Here is a 13690-nt window from a genome sequence, read left to right as displayed (position 1 = left end):
TGTATCTGAGTAAGATTAGGCACAGATCTCATAAGTACATCACCATGACAACGGACTACAAAGGAAGCAAGGTTCAGGGAAAGCATCTCTGAAAAGGATTCACATATTAACCTCTCTTCAGCTAAGGAGAAACAGAGTTGCTCTGTGCATTCCGTATACAGATACTAACAGCCTGCGATATATTTGTGCTCTCCATTCCGCATGCATTTTTCTTCCTGTAGGCTTTTTCTGTATTCTGCAGGCTTCACTGAGGTAGCTTTAGGACAGTTATAATATTCAGTTAGGGAAGCCACAGCTACATGCCTCAGGTTTTTATTGAGACCATTATATTAGGCCTACTTTGGTGAGTAATGCCAAACGCTTTACTTACCATTATCTCTCCTGTACAGGAAAAGAAAAATGAAAACTAATAGACTGCCAAAGATGACCTGGGGGTACCCTTTCAACATAAAAGTTCCAAACCTCTAAAAGCCTGATAAGCTTAAGCGTTTTCTCCCTCTTAGAAGTCAGGACACATGTCATATGTTACAATGGGAAACTGAAAATCATCTGTCCCTTTGCAGGAAAATTCATATTTCTAGCCTCATGGCTACTGTTCAGATATTAAATCAGTGCAGCTTGCTTTTTTAAAAAAAAAGAAAGAAAGGTTTTATTGGCTGAAGAATACACAGAGTCTCAGGGAAGATATTGACATGAGCAGCATTTCCATACTAGATGCAAGGCAGGCAGAGGAAGAGGGATCATCTGTTAAACCACTCTGGAAATTTTAGCTCTCAGGTGAAAATGCGTCTCCCAACAACTCAGCACCCTTAGCAAACTACTGTTCCCAGAATTTTGGGTCTGGGGTTTTGACAGTTTTGGTTTTGACTGTTCAAAATGGCACATTACTGTTTTATAGAGCAAATGGGTCTTATGTCCATAGCCTTTTGTTCTACCAAGAGGCATTCAAGACAAGTTGGGGCAGCCATACTTGTTTATGTGACTGGCCTATTGACATATAAGTAAGAGATGAGAGGATAACATCTAGTTCAGCCCAAATATATTTTCCGGAGATACACATAATTGTGAAACAAAAGAAGGCAAATGACTGATAGGACCACACAAGCACATTCCTGCCATAGCAATCAGTTGGGCAGCTTAGTATGAAGAAAGAAACAGACTGTTCTTAAGCCTTCCCAAGATAATTTTTTGTTAGGTTCAAAGCAAAAATCAAATCCATCCAATATACTATTTGCACCACAGATCATTCCTAACCCCACTGGCCCACTGACTGCATTCCAAAATCTCTTTAATCCTTGAAAGTTATATTTCACCCATGACATGTCATGAAAATAATTAGAGAAAAGTGATTGTTTTCTTTATTATAATCAAGAAACCCAAAATAAAGTTGCAATTAAAGAATTACGCTATCCCCAGTGAAACGCTACAATTCTGCCTTAAAGGATTCCTGCCAAAAAAATGTTATACACGCCAATATATATTTATAGGTGTTTGCCAATGACTTTTCCCTCCTCACTGCAAGCCTGCTTCATTAATTTATTGGATGAGAAATAAATATTTGATGTGCAATTAACTGGAGATTAGTATGAAACTTTCCCACAGAAACAGATGCTCGGTGCTTTCCATGGCTGAAAAGCATTTTACAATGAAGAAAAATATAATGATATTGTGTCACTTCTGGGCAGGGGAAATTGTTCAAAACATTCAATTAGTGAATAAAATGGCTGCTCATTTAATACTTTGGAGGTTGATTAATTGCTGCTATAGAGGAAAGACACCAGTTGCCATGTGTTCACATAAAATGGGTGCCAAGTGCCCATCTACTGGAAATTATATTGAGGTGTCCGCCAGCTTAGACAACACCACTTTAAAGCCCAGTTCATAGCTTGAGTGCCATGGTAGCTGCCAGAAAAATGAACTCTGTGAGCACTGCATTTGTGTGAAGCTGCTCCCTAGCAGGGCTGACCATATCATTCTGCAAAGTGAGGTGGCTGCCTCAATGACAGATACTGGAGAGCAGGGAGCACTGGTGAGATGTTGAAGGGCCAAATGGCCTCCCTTACTCTCTCTCTGTGCTAGTGTGTTGCTCTCAGGTGCAGTGAAGGATGCTGTCATGCCATTAACAGTCATAAAGTAAAATTCTACTGGTTTTCTTCTGTCTGTGGAATTGCAGGGAGGGCATTTCATCTGCCTCTGGCCCAAAACGTCTTCTTGTTGTTGTTTAGTTGATTAGTCGTGTCCGACTCTTTGTGACCCCATGGACCAGAGCACGCCAGGCACTCCTGTCTTCCACTGCCTCCCAGAGTTTCATCAAATTCATGTTGGTCGCGTCTATAACACTGCCCAACCATCTTGTCCTCTATCATTCCCTTCTCCTTGTGCCCTCAATCTTACCCAATACCAGAGTTTTTTTCCAGAGAGGTTTCTCTTCTCATGAGGTGGCCAAAGTATTGGAGCCTCAGCTTCAGGATCTGTCCTTCCAGTGAGCAAAATGTCTTAGCCCAGTCTTAATTCTCCAGTTACATGTATTTAGTGCAACGGCACATGATTTAAATGCTAAAGGTCCCATGTTAAGTCCCAGTATCTCCAGGCAGGGCCAGAAAAGACTCCTGAGGGAAATCTTGGAAAGCTGCTGTTAACTAGGGAAGCAAGATGGATCACCATTCTGACGCAATATAATATAGCTTTCTATGTCCCTACACTCTTTGTATCTGTGCTGGACTATAACAGTAATTATATAATGATTTGTAAAAGTTTTCATTGGCTGACACATCTACTGGATATCTTGGCTCTTCTATACATAAGAAAAAAATCCATTGGTTATTAACACCATTTTGGAATTTCCTTTGTGATGCTCAGTGCTAGTTTTCTAGAAAAAGGGGTGCCGGAACTCAGCATGGATGTCACACTTGTTCTCTTATAATGGTGCCCACCTGAGAGGTGCCAAAACTGAGTTCCTATGAGATACCCCTGGAAAATAAGCCCTGCTGATGCTAAGGAAAACCAACAGGAAAGCACTGGATTATTTGACACGCCACATCCCAACAGCATTCACAACTCTATCATTTAAAAGCCATATGCTCAATGACAATCACAATTTGGGCGAGGAAGTAGTCACTCGCAATGAATGATTTTGATCTGCATCACAAGACAGCATCTTACAGAATGAACAGAAAACCTAAATGATCTTCATTGTGTGTCAACGAGATAATAGTAGCCAAGGCAGATGTTGTTCTGACCTCTATTTACTGGAATCTGACAGCTAGTTTAGGCACCATCTGCCACCCTTTGGGGATATTCACTTGGGAGTATTAAACTGCTGATGCATCATTATGCCAGGTGTCATCACTGGTCAGGTGCATCATTTTGGGTGCAATGAATGGAAATCTCCTTTTCATTCACTATTGCAGAAGACCTTGCATTTCACCGGGCTACTCCTCATTAACTCAAGAAACCGGAGACTTTTCTAAAGGTAGAAGTGTGGGGGAGGGGAGAGAATAAATCTCTATACTGCATAATGTATGTTCAAGTCATCTGTTGCCACATTAAGACATGTGGTCTGAAGATACTACAGAAACCAGAACTGAGAAAACAAAAAAGCTACACCTGTGTAGAAGTCTAAGGTGGTCCTTTGGATTAGATTATTAAAGAGGTATTTTATTATAAAATATACATTAAAAACCTCTGTTTTCTGAGAAAACAACTTATCCTATGATGCAAAACAAAGACCACTGGTTTGTCAATGAAAATAATTCCCTTGGGGTTCAATAAAGTACCAAATACAGTGGTACCTCAGGTTACATACACTTCAGGTTACATACGCTTCAGGTTACAGACTCCGCTAACCCAGAAATATTACCTCGGGTTAAGAACTTTGCTTCAGGATGAGAACAGAAATTGTGCAGCGGTGGCGCAGCAGCAGCGGGAGGCCTCATTAGCTAAAGTGGTGCTTCAGGTTAAGAACAGTTTCAGGTTAAGAACAGACCTCCAGAACGAATTAAGTTCTTAACCCGAGGTACCACTGCAGTCACTTGGCCAACGTATTACTCTGACATGTCCATCTTTTGATGCTGCAATGGGAATCCTTTGAGGAATGACAATACAAAGGTGTCTCTGCCACACAGCGCTACAATAGAAAATATGCGTGAAGAGGAGATAGTAGATAAAGTAACAGTATCCGTAAAAGATAAACAAAAGGAATTGTGATACCAGGGAAGTGAAAGTTTGAAGCAAAGTAAGAGTATAGGTTGATATTCATTTGCTTGGTCATGAACAGCTCCATAAGAGGTCCAGATTTCCATGGCGGCACCTGGGCAGCATCATGGATTCAGCTGACAATATATCGTACCTGCACAAAATAACAGGATGAATCACACATTACCCACCGTAGGATTACACCTTCCTCCATTGCATCTTTGAATTCTGCTCAGGCGATATTTGAATCCAGTTCTGGGTCACTGCAGTTCTGAAGCAGTCGTTGGAGATAATTTTAAACCTTGAATTGCTGCAATAAATACTCCTTTGTTAGTTGTGTAGGTTTCATTTGCATTTAAACATTTAAAACCACGCTCTCATGCAATCCAGCTCAGCTTTTGCATCGCTGAAGGACTCTGGTAACAAATTCACATGAGTCTGGTGCGCTTGAAACAGAATTAATTTAGTGACGGCGAGAAAACCAATGCATTACTCCTGTGACTAAACAATTGCAACAAGTTTGCTGTTTACATGGGCTTATATACACTCAAGGAAAAAGAGAGAGCCAAGCTATTTGCAATTTACTTAACTCTGACACACATGTTAAAGAATCTGAATTACATTCGCTTCTGGACCATCTGTTTCTTAGCTTCCTCTTGGCTTCCTTACACAGAGAGAAACTAGATATTCAATTGGTACTCCTGAACATCTGTGATTTTGTAGCTGAGGACATATTTATAGAGTTGAATGCATGAAAGGATGATACTAGTTTTCAAGGCCTCATTTATGATAAGCTGAATTTAGTGCAGAAGAAAGGTGACAGGTTAACACCACTAAAGCTATGCCCTCCCTGCCATTTCCCCCAGGCATGGCAGGAGCAGGGAAAGAACCCTATTTAAAACACCAAGATTCCTCCTTCTAAGTTTCATCCCTTTCCCCCACTTTTCATCAAGTGAATCACTATTTCTGTTTATAAATCAGTCACAAGTTATTGTAACAATTTTTAGAAATTGGGCCAGTACTTGAAATGTTATGTTGATTGAAAGAATTATAGAGCCTTGGAGACACACATAAGGGTTTTTAGATGCAATTTAATTTGTATTTTATTTTTTTTAAAAAAATGTTTCATCTGTTCCTCTTTTAATAGAAAGAATGAAGATGTTCTTCATCAGCTTGCCGGTGGTAAAAAGAGAAATGGTCTGTGTATGCGAAAAGAAGCCTTAGGCTAACAGAGAAATATGGTTATTTTCATAAGGGATAGGAAAGAGAAATCTCCAAGATGAGGAAAAAATGATGTTGACTGTTATTCTGTCTCCTTTATTGGGCAATTCAAAATTCATATGATAAATTATCCAGCCTGATAACCCTGTGTTAAGTTATTCAAGATAAGTTAAGTTACAGCTGCATATTTAGAAATATTTTTCCAATTTTCTCTAATTCTGTGCAGAGTGATGGACAAACACACACACAGAGGCACTTAATATGCTTTTGCTTCTCAAACACTTGATTTTTTTTTTCATTTCTTGCTGTATATTAATTAATGTTATGCTTCGACAAATACAGAACAATTTATGAAGGATGCAAACAATGAGGTTTTCCTAAGGACTTTAATGCAGGCAGAGATGAATTGGGCCTCAGATGAGATTGGAGATCCTCTGCATCACCCTACTAATTAGATTGCTATTACTTTACATCTGCTACTGTCATTTTAAATGTTACTGCTGCTTTAAAACTGATCTTGTTGCTTCAAATGAGATGGCTATTTACTAGCCATACTTCTCACCTTTGCACAAATCTTTCACTTTCAAGACACACTTAAACAAAGCAGTCATACTGGATTCCTAGAATCTTGGGGAGAAGGATTCTAGGCTATATAGCTCTCTGGCTAGTATATGGAGGTGAGATGGTGCCTCCTCTTAACTACTGACTTTTTAAAACTTTTTTATTTTTTTGCTTTTTCTAAAGAAAGCTCTGTTACTTGGAGACTTAAGGAAGTTAAACAGGGGGAAAAAGGTTTTAATTTACAGAACAAAGTTGGTAAAACAAAAGATGTGTCAGGAGATAGAAAACTTTCAAGAAACTCTCTCTCTCTCTCTCTCTCTCTCTGTGTGTGTGTGTGTGTGTGTGTGTGTGTAAATAAAATGTATACACACACAATTTAGTGGATGTTACAGATATCAGACCAGGGGATCACCACACCCCTCCAACTGGTTTGGGATTCTTCTTTTTGTTCTATCCCCTCCTTACTGAACTGATACCCAAGTAGAGTATTACCAAAGAACTCTACTTCTCCTGTCTCCAATTTAGCTTTCCGGTTTTTCTCTTTATACAGTGGTAGCTTGGTTTACGAACTTAATCCGTTCTGGAAGTCCGTTCTTAAACCAAAGTGTTCTTAAACCAAGGTGTGCTTTCCCATAGCAGTGGGGGACTCAATTTACAAATGGAACACACTCAACAGGAAGTGGAACATGTTCTGCTTCCAAGGCAAAGTTCACAAACCAAAACACCTACTTTCGGGTTTGCAGAGTTCTTAATCCAAGTTGTTCATAAACTAAGCTGTTCTTAAACCAAGGTACCACTGTACTCCCCATGGTGGCATACAAATGGGGGTGCGGTTGGTGCGGGTCACCCAGGGTGTCATCACTGAGGGGGTGTGACCACAGGGCCGGGCCTGCAGTGCACTTGAGCCACACATCTTTCCTGGTGAGTGATGTGGTGGCTCGGGCACCTGCAGGCTCCGCGCTGCCCAAAACAGCAACGTGGGGCTTGCGGACTCCATTGGGGTTCCACACAGTGTGTCTTCCCCCCTTGCCCTGCCTTGTGGGTGGCTTGCCCCACTCCCGGGTTCAGGGCATTTGCGCCACCCAGAGCACCCAAACTGCTAGCTATGGCGCTGACTCCCAAAAGACACTAATCACTGTCTTTCAAACTAAGCTCAGAGACTTCCTTCTCTGGCTACAGATATTTCCCTCAAAGTGCACAGCACTCAGGAGCTATATCCCTATCCAGCTGAACACAAAGAACCTGCCATATGTCCAGATTTTCCTGGATATTTCCGGAATTTCAAAGGTGGAATTGATGACTGGGGGGGAGGGATTTCAGAAAAGCGGTGCTTTGTCCTGGATCTTAGGCAGGTCAATTGAAAAATCGTGGTTCAACAACTTTGTCTTTAAAAAACTCAACAATTTTGGAAATATGGCAACCCTAACCTAGACTCTCCACTGCTTTTCTTTTCACTCCCAAAGTGCTGTCTCCACCTGCTCTATCTAATCAGAGTGAGCTTTCCAGCTCAGCACTTTACAACCTCTGCTACTCTGGTGGAATCCCATTGCACCGCATCACCAGACTCTGGTCTTTCGGAGTTTTCTGTCAAAGCAGGCTAGTATATGCAGGCTAGTATATGCAGTAAATCTCTCTCTCTCTCTCTCTCTCTCTCTCTCTCTCTGTGTGTGTGTGTGTGTGAAGGGGTATTCAGAAACATTATACCTCTGCCCCATCTGTAGACTGAACAACACAGTCCAGGAAAATCCTATTTTTCTACTGCAGGTGTAGGTTAGCCATTAGGCCCTAAAGATTCATGCTACAGTGTATATCTGCAGCACTGACATAATTTTCATACAAAGCAACAAGTAACAACACTGTTATCCTTTTGCACAGGAATAACTCCATCTGAAGGTTGTGTTTCATGTCAAAGCAAATATTGAGATTGAGCCTGGAGTAATTTCAGCGGCATTTCATTCAAATCCATCCTTGAACTTTAAATGGACCTCAACTCTCTAGTTGGTTCCTAGGTTGTGAATCATTTGTGCTTGGCTTCAGTTGACTGACAATAGCTTAAGTACATCTGGCATGAAGGAAAATTATTTGCCAGTTTTGCTTTATAGCTATATACTCACAAACTGAGGGAGGTTAATTTTGTTCTGCAAGACACTCATTAATATTCCAAGTGTCTCATCCACAAATTTGACAAGACAAACATGGCTGGTCACCTACTATGCTACATGAAAGAGGCCTTCTGGAAGCTTGGGGAAGGAACCTTACTGTGAGTTCTGAAGCTTCTGACAACAGAAAATGGTGACAGAAAATATATTTTGCACTTCAAAGCAGGAAGGTTCAACCTGACAGGAGATAGTGACGAGGCCTGAAACTTGGCCAGAAAGCTTTCAATTTGCCTGACACTTCTCCTCATAAGCGGTATATGTCATTTACCTCGTTACTGTTTTTGCTTTTCTTTTTAAAGATTTTGTTTGCATGTGAGGCCAACATCTTGCTGAGTCAGACTCAGATATGTTTATGCAAAATGCTAGCATACATCTTCCTTCAGGACAAGAAATCATGCTGGCAACAAGTAACATTCTTCCTTGATTAATGACTGGAAGATGAAAGGTGACACACAGGGTTTTAAATGCTCATCAAAGAAAGGGATGTAAAATCAAATATTTATTCATCCTGCTTAATTATTATTTTTAAAGCAGAGCTTCCTTAAAAACCTATGAGTTTCCTGTGACTCAGAAACTGCACATGGTTCCCAAGATTGTTCTGGTCTCTGTTGAAGTAGCAAGTGGAAGGTAACTAGCCAGGAAACTCATTAGGAGATCATACATGAGAGATGGCCATCAAACCTCTGCTGAAAATCTCCATTAAGGAGAATCTACCACCTACTGAGGAAGTCCATTCCACTGTCAAACAGCTCTTACTGTCAGAAAGTTATTCCTGATGTTTAGTCAAAATCTCCTTTCTTTTAACTTGAATCCAATGGTTTGGGCCGTAGCCTCCGGAGCAGGAGAAAGCAACTTGTTCCATCCTCCATGTAACAGTCCTTTAGATATTTAGTTGTACTGGCTGCAACTGTGTAAGCCAATTTATTGGCAATCTCCACTGCTTCCTGCTGCCACTCATTGGTGTCTACCTCCTGGTAAGCTTTGTAGGGCACACCAGGGTAGGCAGGCAATCGCTGGAGGACAGCAGACCCAGATCCTTTCAAACATGGCACTCAATTGTCTAAAACAGTAGCACCTATGGATCAGTCTCTCCAACTGCTTTGTTTGTTTATAGGAATTTGAATGTCTTATAAAGAATAAGACAGTAAAATTGAAATGGGTCAGGTAGAGATGCTTTTTGAAAAAATGGGGTTTTTTTAATTCTTCATTTTTTGCAAGATTGCAGATTCAGAGTCAACAAAAATGTTCACACAATTTATCTTCCAATAAGGTTGCATGAACACATCCCCCGAATGGGCCTAAAAGCACATGATTCATGGAAAAAATAGATTGTGATTTGGCTGTTTATTCGGGGAATATGCTTTTCTATACATTTGATCCAGGCCTATTTGCACATTGAGGGGGGAAATATCTATGCAATTTAATTTCCCAGTAAAAGTGTCAGGATTTCAGCAAAACCAGCTAGAGGAAACAAATTAAGAACATGTTTTTGTTTTCTATTTTTCCACCTCCATAACTATATTCTCCCTACTCTGGCAAACAATACACATTAGAGAGCCTGCAATTCGAGAGCAAGAGATTACTTGCCGTATTTTAGTTTAACTATCTGATTTATTGCCAAAATGATGCATAAATGCAACATTATGCTTTGTACAAAAGCTAAATTTGATGCTCCAATTGACTGCCAATCTTGAATGAGTTCAAAACGTTTCATCCAAGCTGCCACTAGATTTGCTTGTCGTCTCTTTGGATTTTGACCTGTCTCATCAAATAGAGCAAGACTGATCTCACACATGCCACTTACAGCATTGTTGTTGTTTAAATATTTTTTATTAAAGATTTCTTGGTTTACAAAAGTATGTGCAATCTCTCTCTTTTTCAAGTTACGTTTTCTACAGATCAGTTTCATTTGTTGAGACATTAGTGTTACATTAGGAAGAAAAGGGGGAAATATGTGAAGCCACAATCTCATGGCTGGTGTGCATGTGTGAAAGACAGTGGTTTTAAATGTGCTTCCATCAGTTATTTAAACTGATTCACAGATGTTTTACAATCACATTTCAACTGATTTGTCACCGGGAACAGGGCATAGATGTTCTTCTGAAAATGCATCTGCAATTCTCCATCTTCTCTATAAGTTGCGTGCATTTTTACAAATTTTGTTTGCTCCTCATTCTTGTCACAAAACAAACTGGAATTTCATGTGTGTTCTTCCTGATATCTCAAAATGCTTCAATGAGAAAGAGGTGGCTGCATTGTTCTCATTATGAAATAAACAAGTCATCTATTTCAGAAGTGGAGAAATACCCCCATCCACCTCTTAGCTCTTAGGAACCACAGCAAGCTGAGAAACAATATTCTTTACATGAAGTAGTCAGGGAAATCCGTCCTCTTGTTTTTATTTCTAAGACTGTTGTTAAGTGGTTTCTTTGTGAAACGGACTGAAATTCTGTTCAGTTACTGAACCAAAAATGGGGTTCATTACACTAAGAGGTTTCATTACATGAAAAGGTTTTTGCATGTCATGGGCAATTCCATTTATAGACAAGTTGTGAATGTCTTCTCCCTTACCAGCTAAAGAGGCGGTAAGCGTATGGAGCCAAGGAGATAAGAGAATATACAACCTTTGGAAGACAACTGAAGCCAGCTCTGTATAGGGAAGTTTTTAAATGTTTAATGTTTTATTATGTTTTCATATATGCTGGAAGCCACCCAAATTGTCTGGGGCATCCCAATCAGCTGGGCAGGGTATAAATATGATGATGGTGATGGTGATGAGGATGAGGATGATAGAATGGGACATGACTATTTTCAACAGAGAAATGTTGGAGGGTATGTTACTTTCAGGTAAGCATGTACAAATTGTATGCACAAAGTTAATTAGCACCCTGCTTGTGAGCTCCTGAAAAGGGGCATCTGGTTGGTTATTGTGTGAAACTGGACAAAAACAGGCATTTGGTCTGATCCAGCAGGACTTTTCTTGTGATTACTTAAAATGCAGCTGCAATTCAAAGAGGTGGCTGAAAGAACTGGAATTTTTCAGCCTAGAAAAGAAAGGATTCAGGAAGCTTTGTACTGAGCAGGTATTGCACCAAATGTATAAAATCACTGGTGGATTATTATTATTATTATTTTTTTAAAAAAATCAGTTAATAGCCATCTGTTATTTACTCTTTCAAGTGAATTTGGTAATGCACACAAAAAGCCTGATGAGATCAGTTCTCAGCAATGAGAGACTGCATGCAGTTTGACAGTGAATAATCAGGTGTGAGCGTTTCCATGCAGTCCATCTTGAAACGAATGCCCTAGTCTTGGAAGACCATTGTTTTCGGACTGCAGTAGTCACCTTTTCAGTAATAGAGGTCACTGAGGATGCATGACCTCAATGATCTTCCTACACTGCTATCTGCCTATTGAAGATCAGGTCAAAATCAAGGTCTTTACAGCCTTTTTAAAAAGGAGGCCAAGCTGCTTAAAAGGAATGTCTTGCACTGAAGTCATGACCTACCACATTAGGACTATTCTTTAGAAACTATGGAACTATCAGCTACATAACAGAAATCTGGAAGAACAAAGCAGCATGAGGCATTATTGACTGCTTATTCAACACAAGTTGTCATAGTTTTATACATCACCGCTGCCACACCTCAGAAAGTCCATTTCGTAAATTTGCCCTTTACATCAAATCAAATTCTCTTCATACCAGTTTTCATTTCAGCCGTTTTAACAATGCAAGATACAGCACGGGTCGTTTCATTTCAAACATATATAGCACAGATCTGGAAAAGGCAGAGGAAAAAGCGACAACCAAAGTGATAAGAGTTTGGGGCCTTCCTGCCCCAAGAACGATGCCACTTCTTAATGCAGTGTCACTCCAGGTCAAGGTGGCATTCAGGGGAAACCTGCAGTCAGTTTAGCAGTTACTACAAAAAAATGGTGTGTGGGGAGTGGGAAAAGCTACCATGGAAACAATTCACCACTTACAACAATAACTTTAAATATCCCTCCCCCAAAAAACTTGCCTTATCTTTTTTTTTAGGGGGATGGGGCTGAATGCTCTTACTATAGAAATTGCTCTAGCTTAGTCTATCTCCTTTTCTCTTAATCATCAACGCACACTGCTGTTTTACAATGTTTCATCAATCCTTCTATGGGTGCTTGCATCAGTATATTTTTTTGTGCATGTGCCCTTGCATGCATGGTTAAAACACTGCACCAAATCTGATGATAAGATTTTGTGTGGTGTTTTATCAGTACATGACAACTTGAGTAAAACACTACCCCAAAGAATTTTGAACAGGAAGAAAGAGGTGAAGCTTAAGCAAAAATAAAAAATAAAAATGCATGCATCAATTCTAGAATTAATTTTAGAAATTCTCCTGGTTAAACGAGCATTCAAGAGAAGCAGAGCAAACAACAGGGAGATGAAAAGAATGAAATATTCCTAAAGTAAGTCCCATTTCTATCATTCCCAAAATGCTAAATTGTGGGGGAAATTAACATACATATTTATAAAAGAAATCTCTCTCTCTCTAGTGTGTGCGTGTGTGAGAGAGAGGGGGGGGGGACAACCCTGGACCCAAACTACAATGTAAAGTGAAAAACAGTCCACAGCTCTACTCATTGGCTGTACACATTATTCTCCTATGTGTGTACACAGAGCATCTTTGTATTGAGTTCTTTAAGTTCAAACCAGCTATTGGAAACAACTGAATGATTGACAGAGCACAATCTGGCCAGGTTTCCCCGGCCACTCTGGGCAGCTTCCAACAAAATATTAAAATACAGCGATGCATCAAACATTAAAAGCTTCCCTAAACAGGGCTGCCTTCAGATGTCTTCCACAAGTCTGGTAGTTGTTTTCTCTTTGACATCTGGTGGGAGGGCATTCCACAGGGCAGGTGCCACTACCGAGAAGGCCCTCTGTCTGGTCCCCTGTAACTTGGCTTCTCACAGCGAGGGAACCGCCAGAAGGCCCTCAGAGCTGGACCTCAGTGTCAGGGCTGAATGATGGGGGTTGAGATGCTCCTTCAGGTATACTGGACCGAGGTCGTTTAGGGCTTTAAAGGTCAGCACCAACACTTTGAATTGTGCTTGGAAACGTATTCATAATCCATTAAATTATATAATCTGAGCAAAATCATTCCTTTTGTGCCCCAAAGATGTGATGGTCAGAAGCAATGAACACACTGAGACAGGTCCTGAGGACTACCTGGGTCACAAAATGGCAGCCTCACTCAACCAAGAAGGCTGATTGGCTCCCTCCCTGCTAACCACAGGAAGCCGGGTCTTCAGACATTATACCAGGAGAACAATTGCCACTGGAAACTTAAGCCCTGCATGACTCCTACTTCAATTTGGGCAAATTCCCTCCTTTGGGGGAACTTTGTCAGCAAATATAAATAAATTTAACTGCCACCTTTTTTTCTGCAAAGAATTATACGTGACAGAATGCAAGAATTAGTCATTTGAAGCACTGCACTACGCAAATCCAAATGTAGAAAGTTATGCAGTTTATTTGAAGAACAAGATGTACTAATAGCAAAATCCATATG

This window comes from Podarcis muralis, chromosome 4 (assembly GCF_964188315.1).
Source record: "Podarcis muralis chromosome 4, rPodMur119.hap1.1, whole genome shotgun sequence".
In the NCBI taxonomy this organism is placed as follows: domain Eukaryota; kingdom Metazoa; phylum Chordata; class Lepidosauria; order Squamata; family Lacertidae; genus Podarcis; species Podarcis muralis.
Note: the sequence above shows the minus strand (reverse complement) of the source record.